We start from the raw sequence: 17,910 nt of genomic DNA on the forward strand, positions 1-17,910 counted from the left end.
CAGATTTGAACTCAGAAAGTTGAGTCTTCCTGACCTCAGTCTAGCACTCTAACTGTGGCATCATCTAGCAGCCCCAATACTGTGTTTCATGGAGAGATAAAAGAAAATATCATATATATATAAGAATATTATTGGATTGAAGATTGGTGATTAGTAGCATATTTCAGAAACCTGCCCTTGTCTGTGAACTGTTAGCAGACCTATCCATTGGAGTATATGCCAATAAAGAAAGTAAGCATTGATTAAATGCCTTAAACAGATTGATGTGGCTTCAAGGGGAAATTCAGGAACCAATTAACATTCTAGTCTAGTGATGTTAAAAATACATTTATTCCTATTCCATGGCATATATGTAGATTTTCCAGTTTGTGACATCAGAAGTTGGGAAGGATACTGAAACATTTTCCATGACAACCAAGATCCAAAAGGGTTTTAAAATGGTCCAATGATGTGCCAAATCTAATAAAAAAATCTATAAAAATAAGGATCTAGCCCTACTGTTGTTAAACAAAATCAGCTTCACAATGAAAGCATTGAGCCTTACTAGAGAGTAGTGTGTGTTTCAAATGTTGTGAGGATATCAGGGACTCTAAGGACGCTCTTAAAATGGGGCAGCTTGGTGGGAATTCTCCTACATTGGCCTTGGAGCTGGGAAGATCTGCTTTCAAATCTTGCCTCACTAGCTGTATGAGCCTGAGCAGATGACTTAATCTCTGTGTGCTTCAGAAGGAGGTAAGGCTTGATGACATGTAAGGTCTCTTCATACTCTAAATCTATGACAACCTTCTGATCACCATCCTCTGGCTGCCTTGGAGTCGTTTGCTGGCAGGAGGAGTGAGTAGACTGGCTCACAGCATTCTGTTTCAGTTAGACCACATGGGAACCACTCTGTCCAGTTCTAGGTTTCACATTTTATGTCAGTCCTTGATAAAATAGGTATGGGAACTGGTGTTACATGAGGGAGAATGACTTGGGAAAAGCAGAGAAAACTCCATGGGGACATGAAAATAGATTCAAAGTATTTGCAGGCTAAAGAGGGATTAGTATTATTTTAGGGAGACCCAAAGAGCAGAAGCAGGAAAATGAGGTGGAAGGTGCAGTCACCTAACAGCTTTAGAGCTGGCCAAAGGATGAATAGGTGGCTTCAATGGGTTTCGAAAAATCGAATCTGCTGGGACAGGTCCCTCTTCAAGAGCATTTCTTTAAGGAAAAGCTGGACAATTGTCCAAGATGTTTTAGAGGAAATATTGAGTTTGGAGTTAGGCAAAATGGACCCTGACCCTCTTCCAGCTCTGAGAGGGTGATATTTTGCTTGAAAGATCACACACATTAATCCATTTGGAAAACAGTGAGGGAGACATTCTGCGATATATTATGGACATTCATTTTAGAACTCCTTTTCTTCTGACCCTGACTAGTTTCTGAGGTGCATTCTTTCCCAAGATTGGGGCAATGTGTCATTGAAGGAAAAACTGTTCAGGCCTCACATGGTAGAGGCGGGCGTACGGAAGGATCAAGGTAAGTTCATGGAAAATGTTTCCGCATCTGAGTTGAATTATTCACCCAATATTCAGATTGAACATTAAAATTCCTCGGTTTAAATTCTGACAGATTCTTAATGCCTTTGAGGCAGATGGTGGCACAGTGGAAGGAATCTTGGGCATAAAGTCAGTGAGACTTTAGTTTAAATTTGGCCTCACTGATTAACTGTGTAACTTGGTTTGCCTTACTTTCTAAAACTGTAACACGAGGATAATGAAATCTCTCAGGGTTTGCATGAGGCTCAAACGAGATAATATTTGTAAGACACACTTATCATAGTGCATGGTACATAGTAGGTATTATATGGATAGTTATTCCCTTTCCTCTCTCTCTTTCATTGTAATCTTAGGCAAGCCATGTAATCTCCCCGAGACTTACTTTCCTGTAGAATGGGAGGAGGAGTCTCGTAATTCTGTGAAGCCAAAATGGCAGTTCTTAGAATATTTTTATACATGTAAAAATAATTTGATTATAAAGGAAATCACGGATTGTATATAAGGAAGCGATATTCTTTTTGCTCCATTCAAGTTCATAGACTTTCCAAAAATCTATCAAGGGAATATGGATGCCAGGATTAAAAAAAAATTATAATTACCATCCAGATCTAAAAATCCTATAATAGGCTTCACAAATACAGATTTCTCCTGGATTTCCAGGTTTAATTGAATATTATCTCTTCTCACATGGAAATTCTAACTTCTTTTTTTAATGAAGATATCAACACACTTTACTAAGACTTACTAGATTTGATGGGATCCTCAGATAGCAATTAGAGTTCCTCAACTTCTGCTGAATACAGAAGTTCTCTTTATAAATGTACAAGTTTATTTTAGCATATTACATATATTTGCTTAATATTCCTCCTGGGCTATTTAAATGGATATTTCTAAACTTTTAAGAGGAGGAAAGTTGATCTTATTAATGAGTATATTTGCTTTGTAGTTGAGGCTTGAGAATGAGGGGAGAATTTGAGTAAGAACTAATTCAGGACAATGTGATCTCATTATTCTTGGATGTTTGGATCCAATGATATGGGTATTATAAGAGGATATGTAACAACATAGAAACTTAGACAATATGAACTGAAAGGGCATTATAGATTATCTCTTCCAACCCCTGAATTTTATAGAAGGGGAAAATGAGAATCAGAGAAAGATGACTTGACCAAGATCACACAGCTCCATTGGGAAGAGAGCTGGGATTCACAGGTCCTCTGATTCCATATCTTATCTAGTAATCTTTTGACTCTATCATACTAACGAATCTGAAAGTCTTTCAAAATACAAGTTATAATTTTCTGTATCTCTAAGAGGATTTGTATAGTTTTTGTTCTAGATATTTAGGGAATAAAGAATGGATAAAAATAAAAATATATATTATCTACCCTTCATATGTAAAAAATAATGATGACCATTCCTTCGATTTTATACTAGCATCCTTTTAATATACTATAGACAGATAGATAGGTGGCTTCCCTATGTCTGTCTTTTGGATTCCTGCCTCATTCAAGCCCCAGGTAAAATTGCACCTTCTACAGGAAGCTTTCCTCTTTCCTTTTAATTTAAGTGCTTTCTCTCTCTTGATTATTTCTTAGTTATCCTCTATGAAGCAATATTTGCATATATTTTGTATGTTGTCTCCCTCATTAGATTTTGAACTCCTCTAGGTCAGGGATTGTCTTTTCCTTTGCTTAGCACTGTGCCTGACACATGGTAGGTACTTAAGTGTTTCATTATTGATTGATTATAATATGCATTAAAGGAAGGCAAGAAGAAAACATATAGAGACTCCTAATTTGGCATTTATATTGACTAGGATGTTAGAAGGTAGAATTTGGCCATATCTATTGGATGTCAACATGTCTAGAGTGAAGAAGTCACTATGTAACTGTATGCCAGTGAGAAATTTACTTAATCCTTCCAGATCTTGAATTCTTCTCTTCCCACTGGAAAACTCTATGATTCTGTGGTTATGGGACTTTGGTGCTATGGTTTTAAGGATTATGTAATGCTCAGACCAGAGGAGGGCGCTGCTCACCTGGCAATCCTAGCCTGCACAGGTACAAAATGGGCTGAAAGAAGCAGTTCTTTATGAGTGAAAAGTCTAGTGCTGAAGAATGTCTAGAGCTTTCAGTCCTAAGATGGAATTTGGTACTGACTTGAGCAGTTATTTTGCATTGAACTTGGAAAAAAAGCAGTTCTTGCCATCTTTGCTTTACGAGGGGAAGGAGGGAAATACTAGGAGAGATTTTCCAGTTGGTGAGTCCTGGGAGTAAAATGTGGGGGAATGTAAGGTCCGGTGAAAGGGAAAGTTAAGTCATGACATTTTCAACCCCTTTCTCCTTAGTAAACACAATTTCAGTGTTTCTGTATTAATATTATGTAATCTGTAAGAGCCAAATTTATTTTAAATTCTGTCCTTCCTTCCTTCCTGCCTTCCTTCCTTCCTTTCCTCCCTCCTTGCTTCCTTGCTTCCTTCCTTTCCTCCCTCCTTGCTTCCTTGCTTCCTTTCTGCCTTTCTTCCCTCCTTGCTTCCTTGCTTGCTTGCTTCCTTCCTTCCTTTCTTCCTTCTTGCCTTCCCTCTCTCTTTGCTTCCTTCCTTCCTTGCTTTCTTACTTCTTTCTTTCCTTCCTTCCCTCCCTCTCTACCTCCCTCCCTCCTTCCTTTCTTATTTTTATTATTCTAAAAAATGCTTCAGTTCTTAAGGAACTTGAGATTTTTGGAGAAAGGACTCCACTATTATAGTTACAATACCAGAACTTTGTGCCCACTCATCTACATCACAGATGAAAGCGCACAAAGACAATCGTCATCCTCGGTTACTGAGAGACTACTACTACCAGCACTTTGCAGTTAGAGTTGTAATTCCTGCCTCAAATCCCAATTTCATTGTTTATTGAGTGTGTGACGCTGGGGAAGACTCATCAGCTTTCTTGGCCTCAGTTTTCTCATGTCTAATCAGGCTTTTCTACCAGTTAATTTCTTTAAAAGAAAAAAAAAACAACAAATTTTCGGCTGTTTTGGAATCATTACTATGTAATAGTTCCACAGAAGAAGAGCAATAAGGACTAGGCAATGGGGGTTAAGTGACTTGCTTAGGGTCACACAATTAGGAAGTACCTAAGGTCATATTTGAACCCAGGACCTCCCATCTCTAGGCCTGATTTTCTATCCACTGAGCTACCAAGGCTGCTCCCATAGACAACTTCTAAGGTCTTTTCTAAATCTAAATTTTTGAGCCTTTGGTCCCTAGACACTATTTACTTTTGTACATGACTTGTGAGTTGTGACCAAAAAATCCTATCCTACTGTCTTATTTGGACTAATGATATGCATACTTGTGAATATTGATTGTCAATGTCAATATTTTTTAAAATTAAAAAAAAATGTCCATGGTTACATGATTCTTGTTGTCTTCCTTCCATCTTCCCTCCCCCTCACAGATTTGGCCAATATCAGTTTTTTAATGCAGTGCAGCATGTATTTAGTAATTTATTTTAATTTTTAAAACAATCATCTTGTCTAAAAGCTCATAAAATTGCCAACAATATAAACTCATTGACACAGAAATGTATAATAATTTATGCAGTATTAATTGCATTTTTCTTAATTTGAAACATTATTTTAACTTTCAACAGAAAACAGATATTATTCAATTTAATAAACATTGATCAAGTACCTAGTGTGTGCCCAAAATGGTGACAAGTGCTGGGAAGGGTGAAAAACAATAATGAAAAATGTTCCTGCCCTTTAGCAGTTCACCTTCTATTTCAGGGGAGTTAATGATATGAAATATCTGACTTCTTGTCCGAGCCTTCTCACTAACTAGTTCTTTGGCCTTTTCCCAACCATAGCCCTTTCCCTGGACCCTAATTTCCTTTTCTATGAAAAAGTTTTCTCTCCTGGCTCTGCTTTTGCTTCTCTGATTATAATAACCACCATAACTCAGTTGACTTCTCACTCTGAAACTTCCTTCTTCCTCTCTCCTATCTATGAGATCCTCCAGAAAGCTCCATTTTGAGGAAGAGTCCTACTTCTGATTCAAATTCCCTGGATTTTTCTTCCATTCTTTTTTCATCGGTAGCTCCCTTTGCTTCCTAATTTTAATGTACCTTTTAGATGCTATATATAATCCAAATATGTCTTTGTTATTAAATGTTATAAAATATATTTTATATGTTACATATAATCCAATTTTTTAAATTTTTATAAAATTATATAAAATATCTTTTATACTATACATAATCCAAATATTTTTATTTTTTATAAAATATGACATATATATATTTATAACATATAAAAGATATTTAATATATAGTCCAAATATTATCTCATCAAGGACATATACCTTTTTTGTTTGAATTTGTATACCCAGCATTTAGAACAGTATCTATCTTGTAATTAATGTCTTTTATGTATTGCCTTCCCTCATCGAAATATTAACTCATCAAGGGCAGAAACTGTCTTTTTTTGGGTTATGTTTGTATACCCCACCTTTAGAACAGTTCTTCTCATGTAATAGATGCTTAATAAATGTTTTTTTAAAATTTTTGTTGAACGGGGTGGGGGCAAATAGAAGGAAACTTATTAATTAAGTGCTTAAAATCTTTCAGTTGAGTTAAGTGCCTTACAAATCTTTTCTTATTTGATCCACTGGACTAGGTCACTTTCACCTCTACAATTCTGAGATTCTTTCAAGACTGAGCATTAGTGTTATCTTTTCCCAAAGTGACGGGACCCAACAGAAAATAAAAAGCCTTCTCGTATTATGAATGCTCACTGTATCATGAACAGATCTAGATGTGAGAAATTAATCTCACTTAGATATGTCCCTCCATCAGCAAATATACTGTCAGATTTCATTATTTATTTGTCAATCTATCAGTTATATTTGGAGGAATTAATGACATCTTCTGTTTAGTAATTCTAATGAACCACTTCCTTGCTTTTTTCATCTAGCACAACTTTTATAATTTCTTAAACCTTAAGGGGGAAAATAGTTCACAGTTACATTTCTTTTTAAAGAAGTGATAATGAGATATGTAAGTGTGGATCTTATCTCATATGTTAATATCAATGAGCTTGTTATATTGAAGCTAGCCAGAGGCAGGGAGAGGATGTGTACATGGGGGTGTTGATCCTGGAGTTAGGAAGACAGATATTCAAATCTTTCCTTCATACTTATTAGCTGTGTGGTCCTGGTCAAGGCACCTTGTTTCTCTCCTGTCTAAAATAGGGATAATTTTAGTGGAATAAAACGTAGAGAGCTGTACTCAGGAATCCTTCTTCGGACATTAGCCATTCACACTGGGCAATTTACTTAACTTTCCTGTGCCTCAGTTTCTTTGGCTGTAAAAATAGGATTTTCTATTCCATAATCTCAAAGGCTCTTTCCATCTCTAAATCTGTAACCCTAAGGTGTTATTATCAGCATTGTCTCAGGATAGGAGGAGTGGGGTTTTGGGGGCAGAACACAATCATGGCGTGAATTAGCAATACCAAAAAAAAAAATCTCATAATAAGAAGCTAATACCAGACTTTAGAGAACCTTGAAATGTATTGAAAGTGTGACAGCATTATTTAAAAATAAGGGAGCTTCCCAAACCGCTTTTCCAAAGTCTAGTCAAGTAGATTAATCTCCATGAATCTTTCATTTGAAATTTTCTAACAGTAACTGGCAGCTTTTTGTGATAACAACTGCTTGGATCAATTTGATCATAAGTCCAAAGTCATTTGGGGGCAATCTAGCCAGGTCTTTCGAAGGGCTTCACTCACCAGAGGATTAGAAAAGGCTGAATAAGCCAACCCAGGGCTTAGGGGTGAGATGACCTCAGGATAACACACCAATTTGAATTTTCAGTTTCATTGGAAGCAATCAAAATCATTACCAAAGAATTTATCTTAATGCTTGGAGAAATTTTAGCTCATCTTTATATAGCACATTTTCATGAAGCATTGCTTTGATTTCCCTAAAAACCAAAGTTAATGAGAAAATAATGGAGAATTGTGGCCATAAGCAATTTTTTTCATAATCACTGTCATCATCTTTTATACAGCCAGAGGGCCCCCTGAGAGGGTAAGCTGGATTTATTTTATGTACACATAAAGCCTTTAACATTTTTTTTGCATCAGGCTTTTTGATTCTAGTCCAAAGTCTCCAAAACTTACTGTCTAAACACATTTCTAAATCCATAGATCTTTCACAAATCTTCTCTTATCCTTAATAGTAAATTTTAAATGGTAACTCTTAAGCTTCACCGTGGCAACATACATTCTCATTTTATTCACTCCTTCTCTAGACTGAAATCATTGCTGAGATGAAGGAATGGGAACTGTCGGTCAGTTGTTGTGTGATGAAGCCCTGTCTGTGGACTTTCTCTTGTCTGGCACTTCCGAGAATCCTCCTACTTTTTTAAGGTGTCCGTGAGCAGCTTCTGTTCATTTCATCACCTCCAAACATTTGGTAGCACTGGGGTGGGGGGTCCTAACTGAGGACCATTCCATTTTAATTAGACAGCAATGGCATTATTGGAATTGCAAAGGCCACTAAGGGCTGATGCCAGTCAAAATATCATTATGTTGATGAGAAGATAAGACAAGACAGAATTAGATGCTATTTTTTAGCATCTTCTTGAAATTAATTGTAATGATTTTGTATCTCAGTCATCAAAATTTATTCATTCAACTAGTGAAATGGTCTCAGATTCCAGCAGACCTGAGTTCAAGTACCTCTTTTAATATATACTTTTGCCATATGATCTTCCCTTCTCAGAACAAGTAATTATCTTTGACCATGTGTTGAAGAAATGGTACTGACTTACCTTGATGCAAGAAGTTTCCTCTTCTAAAAGTGCCTTATACCAATTAGATCCCAAGTCCATCAATTCATTTTTTTTTCACATATCAGGATCAGAACACCAAGATTAGGAAAAATTCTGACTGTATACTTTTCCCAAACTATTCATAAAAATAATGAAATCTCTCCTATATCATACTTGATGAGTTGCCATCCAGCGTCTACTGGAAGACCTCTAATGAAAGAACATTCTCCAAGCCTAGTCAGTCCAGTATTGGATATTTCTAATGAGTAAAATAAGGGGCATACAGATGGGGCAGTGGATAGAGTGCTGGGCCTGGAGTCAGGAAGACTTTTTTCTGAGTTCAAATCCAACTTCAGATACTTACTGGCTGTGTGACCCTGGGTAAATCACTTAACTCTGCTTGCATCAGTTTCCTCATGTGTAAAATGAGCTGAAGAAGGGATGATAAACCATTCTAATATCTTTGCCAAATAACACCCAAATGAGAGTTCAGAGTTGGACACATGAAAAACCACTGAACATTGACAATGGTTAAGACCTGAGATTTAAATTTGCTTTCTTACAACCCTAAATGATTCTCTTCTACCAGTTCTAAAATCAGACAGATGTGTCTTCCTTATATCAGATTCTTAAAATTAATTCTCCCCCATCAATTTCATAATGTCCTTTGCATTATATTGTGAACTCTTTAGGAGCAGAGACCTTCTTTTACCTTTCCTTGTATCCCAATATTTAGGCCAGCATCTGGCACTTAATAAATGTTTATGTACCACTCAACTGACAGACTTCGAGGTCCTCAATGGCACCCATGATGCTATTCTTTTGGACTTTGGTCTTTAAGATGTCATTACCTCCTGAAACTACTGAATTATTGGCCAGAATCATCCAAGGATGGGGCATTGTTTTTGCCTTTACTTCAACAATTCTTCCTGTAATAGACTTCCTGCTTCCAAATTTCACCAGATCTTGGCCTGGATTGATTAATGATAAATCACCCTAACAAATTTAGCTAAACCTCAAGTGGCTCCCTCTCTCCCTCTCTCCCTCTCTCCCTCTCTCTCGTCTCTGTCTGTCTCTTCAAAAGGAAGGACAAAAGAAAATACCAAAGAAAAATTTAGGATTTGGGAAAGTGAAACTATCCAGCATTCAAAATTAAAAACTGAAAATGATGTTCTAGGTCTAGGATGTGGTAGTCAGAACCTCCCACTGTTTTGCTCTAACTCCTAGGCTTAATTTTGTTTTTAAGAGGGATTCTGCTCAGGTTGGGTGTTAGGGCAGGAACCATCAATAAATCACAAAAGAGGTGAAAGCAGCAGCACAGTTCTATTATTTCAAATTCCTCTCACTTTGAGAAGTTGCAGGAGGTCCATAGGATGTTTCTATTATTGAGGAGAACTGACAGCATGACACTGCGTGTATTTCATAATTCGCTTAACTGGACAGTGAAGTGCAAAGCATCAAAAGAGGAAAGCCAAGCCTTTCACCAGAGAGCAGCGGAACATGAAGGTGTCCAGTGATCACTCATCAGAAAATGCTTTGGGGGGGGGTGTTCGTGGAGGGGGCAGGCGGGAGAATACAACAGAAATCTGATCTGACTGGTTAACTAAGAGGGAAACGTAGCACAGAGAGTATCATAAAAGGCTAAACTTAATGACCTCTGCAGTTTTCAAAAGCCCCAAAGAGGCGCTGAAATTTCAGCTTTTCTAGCTGGATTCTTTATCCCTGGACTATTTCTGTGAACTTTGGCAGTGTTAAGCATGCTGGCTTGTAGTATTTCCATTAATACCTTTTGTTGACTCAGGCAGAGTCAGAAGCAGATCTGTGTGGGCCTTGGGGAGCTGAGAAGGAAATCCTTTCATATTTTATATCTGCCAGATATTCTTTTAAAGGGAATATGAAATAGCCTACAGGTGAAAAGGTATATTTGGAAGGGCCTCAGCAAAAATTGGATGTGCTAGTTGAAACCCCTATCCTGGGCTGCAAAGTGAAAGCAGCTTGAGATAGTCAAGCCTTTATCAGTCTAATGATGGACAATCCGCTCACTCCCAAGAAAGCGTTCCACTTTGCATCATTTAGCAGAGGTTATTTTTTTAAGCTGTCAAGCCTAAATTTGCCACCTTGCAACTTGTACTAATTTTTCTTTGTTCTGCCCCTTGCATCCAAGGACAATGAGTCTGTGCTTTTCAACATGTTTAATCAGGATTTGATTTAGGTAGGCTTAAATTCTTCATTTTAAAGGTCAAGGATTGGAATAGGAACCCTCCGTATTGATATATTTCCTGGAAACTGAACATTTCCTTTTTATTGGCATGACAAAGGATGCAGAATGAAGGAGTATGGGTCTCTGGACCCATTTGTATGCTTCCAAAATCTCTTCCCTTCAAAGTTTCAAACATCCTTATATAACTGTCTCGTGTTTTTTCTTACCTGGACAGGCTGTCTGGCCAGGATTCACATTTGTTTTCAATGTTCTTTCTTTCACCTTAGCTTGCCTTCCTCTCTGTAACAGGAAGTCAGAAGAACTGGGCAGTTCCACTGGAAGAAGCCATCTGACCCTTTTCAATAACTCCAGATTATATATGGACATTTTTTTTTGCTTCCAAAATAGTCCTCTTGACTTTAGGCATGCAGGAGTTAAGTCAAATGATGCCAAAACAAGAAGAATTTATTAAACACGTATTATGATCTAGACATTGTGCTAAGTCATGGAGATACAAAGGAGAGGGACAAAAAACAGGACCAGAACTCAAGTTGCCTACTATCAACTAGGGGAAAAGGTGGCAATGTGCACATGGCTGTGTATCTAAGAGGTCTACACAGTATAAATGGGATGTACATTTTATTATTTTTTTTAATTTGGGAAAGTTTAATTAATTAATTTAGACTATTTCCCATGGTTACAAGATTCATGTTCTTTCCCTGCCCTACTTCCCACTCCCCCTCCCATAGCTGACTCGCAATTGGGAGGTACATCTTAGAAGAGAAGGCAGTCTAGGGTATAATAGAGCCTGAGATATTGGGAAAAGCCTCTGGTGGAAAGTCAGGCTTGAGCTGAGTCTTGAAGGAAAAGCAGAGAGGTGAAGAGGGAGAGTGTTCCAGACTTGAAGATAGGCTGATATTGGAGGAAAATGAGTAAAGCCCAGTTAGTGGATCCTAGAAGGTCTGGAGAGGAGTAAAATGTGAGCAGCTTGGAGAGACACAAGGGGACCAGGTTTTGGAGAACTTTAAGTGCCAAACCAAACTTGGTAGTCACCCCTCCATATCATTGGTAGGCTCTTGTGAGAAATGGCATCCTGGATCTGAGCTTCAGGGGATCATTTTGGCAGTTGGGTGTAGTGAAGAAGGACTTTAGGCAAGGGGGCCAATTAGGTGGGGATGACCATAATGCAGGCAGGAGGAAATGAGGGTAGTTGTGTCAGTGGAGAGAAGAGGATATAGGGAAGATATTGTGAAAAGGAGAAATGACAACACTTGAATACAGATTGGATATGTCTGGTAAATTTGATGAAAAGGGTTATGTTCCATAAGACATGACAGTGGGGATATGAGACTGACCACTTAGAAGACTATGGATGAGGAGATGAGGACTGCCTTAGGGTGGTGGCTTATAATAGTGGAGAGAAGGAGATCCTTAGGACAGATGTGAAAGAAGAAAGTGAGAAGATTTATTTCTAATGCCCTATCATTTCTATTTCTAAATAATGCTCTATATAGTTTTCTAATTGTGATCACCTCTTTCCTCATTTCTTTTTTTCCTGGAAATCCGAGGAATACCACCACATTCCCTACTCTAAAGCAGCTTTTAAAATTGGGGTGATTGAGTTTGTGAGGTCCATCTTTTCTAATAAACAGAAACTAGTCTCTGCCCAATAGGTCTGGGGGCAGCAGAGCAATGTCTTTGGGTTCTCCATTGACATAAATTAGACAAAGTCCTTAATCAGGCATAACCTGATTTTTTCATCTGGACATTGGCATCTTAGGATCAGGCATGTGATTTCCCATCATCATGAAGGAATTAGGAGACTAAAATATTAAGCCCCCTTTCTTATTAAGTATTAATCAAGTAGAGCTATCTTGGACTTTCTAGGGGAGGGCTGAATAATATGTTGCCAAATTTGTTTTTAATGACACAAGACTCTGAGTGAAATGTCTTTGTTGAGAGTTAGAAAGGAGGGAGGGAGGGAGGGAGGGGAGAGAGAGAGAGAGAGAAAGAGAGAGAGAGAGAGATTGATTAACTTATTGGTTATCAAAAGACTGATCAACAAATTGATTTTCTTACCTCATCTTTTGAAATTTCTAATTGGCACAAGGATCAAGGTAGAGCCCTATTGAGTTTTCTTCCAGATCCAAAAAGCTAGCATTGTGTTTCTCTTTTTTAAAAATTAAGTATAATTAATTAATCAAGAATATATATATATAATATACATATACACACACCTATACACACACACACACACACACACACATAAAATGCTTACCTTTCATTTTGGAATCAATACTGTGTATTGGTTCCAAGGCAAGAGAGTAGTAAAGGCTAGACAATGGGGGTTAAATGACTTGCCCAGGGTCACACAGCTGGGAAGTGTCTGATGTCAGATTTGAACTCAGGACCTCCCATCTCTAGGCCTGGCTCTCTATCCACTGAGCAACCCAGCTGCCCAGTGTATTTTTCCATGGTTACATGATTCATGTTCATTCCCTCCCCTCCTCTCAGCCTCCCCTTCCAATAGCCAACAAGCAATTCCACTGGGTTTTACATGTGTCATTGATCAAGACCTATTTCCATATTATTACTATTTAGCATTGTGTTTCTTAATTTGACTCTAACCTCTCATCCCTTCCTAAAGCAGAAAACCAAGCAAACTCTAACATACCTTAAACAAGCCTCATAGTAATGTAAATACGTTTTTAAACCACAAGTAACTAGTATGAGTAGTAACAATTGGCTAGACCCTCCATGATCACAAATAAGATAAGCTGCATCAGTTGCATTAGACATTTGCTAGTAATAGAAGTTTCTAATTTATAACCATCTACATTTACAATTGTTTTGCCTTTGTATACTCTTTAGAGCTGGAAGGGAATTGAGATCATCTAATTAACGGTCCTTATTTTTCATGTGTGAAAGTTGGAGGACCAATCAATTGAAGTTAACTCTTTCTTCATACCCTCTTTGCAACCAATAGAATATGTTGCCTCCAAAGTATTGACTTACCTGCTACTTAATCATTTGTTGAGCTTGTTCTAAGAAGCTGGATTGAAGCACTCTGAGGGAGCTGGTTCTATAAACCTGATCCCACCTGGCATCTCACTCTTCAATCATCTTCCTTATAAAATGAGAATCTCAAAGTACATTCAGCTGTTAGCATTCAGGCAGGCTGGGTGTGGGGAGTTGGATTTTTATCAGGGCTTATTCTCCTTATTGGTGGATTGGAGTATGTGAAAACAGGAAGCAAATAAACTACAAACCTAACAGGACTGGAGACATAAGCACCTTTGAATTAAATTCAACCAATTCATTTTAATTGATTCCATCACATATTGATTAAGCATCTACTTTGCAAATAGTGTGTGTGTTACAAATGTAACCTTTTTAAAAAGGAATGGAATGTAGGCTGCCTCCAGGATGTTTACATTTTACTGGAATAAATGAGAATTCACTCCCCACTCACTGACATGAAATAAACACATCATGGAGACCAAGGCAATCACTATTTACTAAATGTTTATTATGCTTCAGTCACAGTGCTGAGCACTAGAGAGATACAAGGAAAGACAAAAGGTCTCTGCCCTCAAGAAGCTCAAAATTGAATGAGGAGACAACACATTAAATAGAAGTTGAAAAGAAGTGGGAGGGGGGCATGGTGAAGTCCTTCAGCCAGGTAAGAAATGTTCTTAGGATGGGAGAATTTCTGGTGGGATTCCAACTTGCAAAATGATTAAGGGAGATGATGAAATCTAGGAAAGTAGCCAGGTGGGAATTCCCTGATGGGGAGAATTCCCCAGATGCCCTCTTTAAATGGAGAAGGATCAGGAAGGAGCAACATAAAAATAGCCTTTATTATAGTGATCCTTTGCCTTTTTTATACAAGAAGGAAGCCTATGGGCCCCTTCTCAGAATAATGTTTTAAAATGGATAAAATAAAATATATGAGGTTACAAAGGAAATTAATTATATTGGAATATGCTTATGACAATTTTCTTTTTAAAAAGTTTACAGATCCCAAGGTATTGTTTTGGTCTTCAAGTTAACCAAATGGCTAATCATCAGCAAATAAAAAGACAGTTTCTGCAGTCAAAGGACTTGGGTTCAAATCATATTTCTGTATGCATTGATCCTCATTTTCATCACATCATTTACAAAATGAGCTATTCAGAGTAGATCATTTCTAAGTTCCTACACAAATGTGAATCTATGCTGCTATTAAGTTTTCCTGCTATAAAGGCAGGGTCTTAGAGATCCAGGCTAGCAGAGATGAAAGCAAGTGGAGTTGAGGAGGCTAGAATCAGGCATCAGTGACTTCCATGTTCTGCAGCTGACCTTCCAAGGCCACATCTGCAGGAATTTTCTTTTTCGCCAACCTTCTATTGTTTTCTTTTGTTTCTTAGATGGTTGTTAGTCAATTGGGGCAGGATTCACAAAAGGGATCCACTCTATCATCCAATGACAAGATGCACTCCACCCTCTATGTAATCAGTGGTGTATCAGCTAATGTACCTGAACCTCTGGGAAAGTGGAGCAAAGGAAGAGGGAGGAGCAAGCTATTTGAGAAATGTCTGAGCAAACTATTTGATATTTAGATATTTATTTTAAATTATATTAATCTACTACTAAAATATGTGCACTAAAATAACATTTCTATATGTGCACTAAAATAATATTTCCATAATAATAAAATATAATTTAAAAGTATGAATTATTAAATACAAATTTAAAACATTTCCATTTTATTCCTTAATGGTACAAAACTTCTCTTTCTTAGTAAAAGTAATCATAATATATGATTAAATATGTTTCATTAATTTTTTAATCCCTGTATTTTTCCTGAGGAACTAAGCATACTTGCAAATAATAATATTAACAAACAAACATGTATTCATTTAATTTAATCAATACCACTAAGCAAACAGTTGAATTATAAGCTATTTTTTATAGAAAGATATGAAAATCAAATAACATTGAACATAACTTCCATAGGACTCATGCTTCTCTGGTGAAAATATTCATCATGCACAATAGAAAAACAATAATAGAAAGTGAATTGTTTCTGAATTAATCTATTCTATTTTCCTTACAAGGTTATGATGAATTGATAGCATTATGGTTTAATTCCCTTTTCATGTTTTTATATTTTAAATTTGATTTTGTATGAGTGTGAGAAACAGCAAAGAGGGCTGTTTAACTAGACCATAGGGGTTAGGAAATGGAATAATAATATAATAAAGCTGAAAACTTTGGTTGGGGCCAGATTTTGAAGGACTTTAAATGCCAGGCAGCTGAGTTTACAAAGCAGCTGGAGTTTATTTTTTTTTTAAGTGAACTCCGTTCCTATGATTTAAGAAATTTACTTTGGTAACCTAGTGAAGGATATAGATTGGTTTTGGGAGAAGCTTGTTGCATTGAGAACAATTAGAAGACTATTGCAATAGCCCATGTGAAAGGTGGTGAAAGTCTAAATTAGAATGAGGACTCTCTTGTAACCATGGAAAAAATGCCTAAAAGTAAATAAATTAAAAAAAAAGAATGATGGTTCGATGAATGGAGTGGAGGCTCAGAGATGAGATAACATAGAAGTAGGAAAGAGTAGATTTGGCAATGCACTGAAAAATGGTGTTAGGAGTCAAAGGATGAGTCATGGTTAAAAACCTAAGTCCTAGTAGACTGGTGATACATTGAAAAGAAACAAGGATTCAGAAGTGGAGTTTCTTTGGGATTTAAGAGCAGGGTTTATGAACTTATTATTTAAAATACATATATTTTGGCAACTTCAACATAATTGATTTCCTTTGTAATCCTATGACTTTAATTTTACATATTTAGAAAACATTCTGATAAGAGAAACAGAATTTTTACCAGTTTGCTAGAGTTAAGAACTCCCTGGTCTAGAAAATGCTCAAGGATTGAATCATTGAATTCTGAAGTGGCACAGTGGGCATGGCAGGGGCTATCACTCTGACTGGATGGCACAGTGGGAAGAGCACTATGAGGAGGAATTGTGCACCAGAGGATATGGGTTCAAATCTTGATTTTGAGACTTATTCTCTCATATAATATCGTGCAATTCCCTTCACTCCTTAGCATCTCAGTTTCCTCATCCGAAGGATGATGATGGGCCTGAATAAAATTATTTCTAAGCTCTTACTGCCTAATCCTAAACCACTCTCCTCCTAGTATGTGCTGTTAAGTTCTTTATTTGCCCTTTCTCACCCATCTACTCATTCAATTCTGTCAAGCCTTGCCATCAGACTGGGGAAGGAGGAGCTGTCTCCCTGATGTCTGGGGAGATCTGCGAAATACATCCAATGGCTCTTCTCCTCCTTTCCCGAGACACCGTCTCTCAGGACCAGAATATAACTGATATAGTTCAGATCCAGTCTGCTCCGATGGCCTTCATATGCCTTTATGCTTTTATATACCAATATAAATAGTGCTGAGTATGGTAGTGCTGGAGCATCCTGAAATGCAGACCTGAGAAGAAACAAATGCCTTTGAGTACCTAACATAGACTCCACATTGTAACACAAGGAGAGTAGAATAAAATGCAATACTGTGGCACAGCTCCCAGGATCTGCCAGGCTCTTTCCTGGCACTCCATTCAGTAGTTTACCTAGCAGCCCAACAGCAACCTCAAGGAACACTCTTTTGCACACACTCTTGGTGGTATCAAATTCTGATTCTGCATTTACCAAAGAGCCAGTGTGGTAACTTTTATCCTGTCATCCTGGACCTCAAAATACTCAATATGAAATCTTCAAAAAACCAATGACTTCATGAACATTTAGAAAGACTCATAGGAAGTGGTGCAAAGTGAAGTGAGCAAAGCTAGAACAACATGGTACCCAGTAAGAGCAAGGATGCTGCATCATTGACTGTGATTGAATAAACTATTATCATCAGTGCAAGGATGCAGGACAACTCCAAGGGAGTCATGATGGAAAGGGCTCTCTACTCCCAGAGAAGAAACTGATGGAGTCTGAGTGCAGATTGAAGGATGTCATTCTTTACTGTATTTCCTCTGTGAGTTCTTCTCTGACGTAAGGGACATGTGCCTTCTTTCACAACACGATGAACATGAAAATATGTATTATATTATTACACATGTACAGACTATAATAGATAACCTACTGTCTTGGGGAAGGGGGAGGGTTTTAGAATGGAGGGAGAGAACATGGATCTCCCAATGTCAGAAAATTATTATTAAAATGTATTAATGTATATATTTATAAAAATTAAAAATCAGTTACTTTCTTTGAGTGAGCCTCTTTGTGATGAAAGCTGAGTAGGGAGCTTTTCCTTTGCAGGTCAAAAAATAATGTCTCTGCTCATC

General features: G+C 37.4%; 1 long non-coding RNA gene across 4 annotated transcripts in view; it reads left to right on the forward strand.

Annotated features, from left to right (window-relative positions):
- Positions 1-217: 217 nt before the first annotated feature.
- The window catches only part of LOC107649907 (uncharacterized), a 141,211-nt gene continuing 123,518 nt past the window's right edge, over positions 218-17,910 (forward strand). Inside the window, exons 1-2 of one of the 4 annotated variants that reach the window (XR_008913977.1) lie at positions 225-936; positions 1,419-1,518. This is a non-coding gene — a long non-coding RNA (uncharacterized LOC107649907). Of the gene's footprint in view, positions 1,519-17,910 lie in introns of all 4 variants that reach the window. The other 3 variants (XR_008913976.1, XR_008913975.1, XR_008913974.1) reach the window with 3 other exon arrangements.

Source organism: Monodelphis domestica, chromosome 8 (assembly GCF_027887165.1).
Source record: "Monodelphis domestica isolate mMonDom1 chromosome 8, mMonDom1.pri, whole genome shotgun sequence".
In the NCBI taxonomy this organism is placed as follows: domain Eukaryota; kingdom Metazoa; phylum Chordata; class Mammalia; order Didelphimorphia; family Didelphidae; genus Monodelphis; species Monodelphis domestica.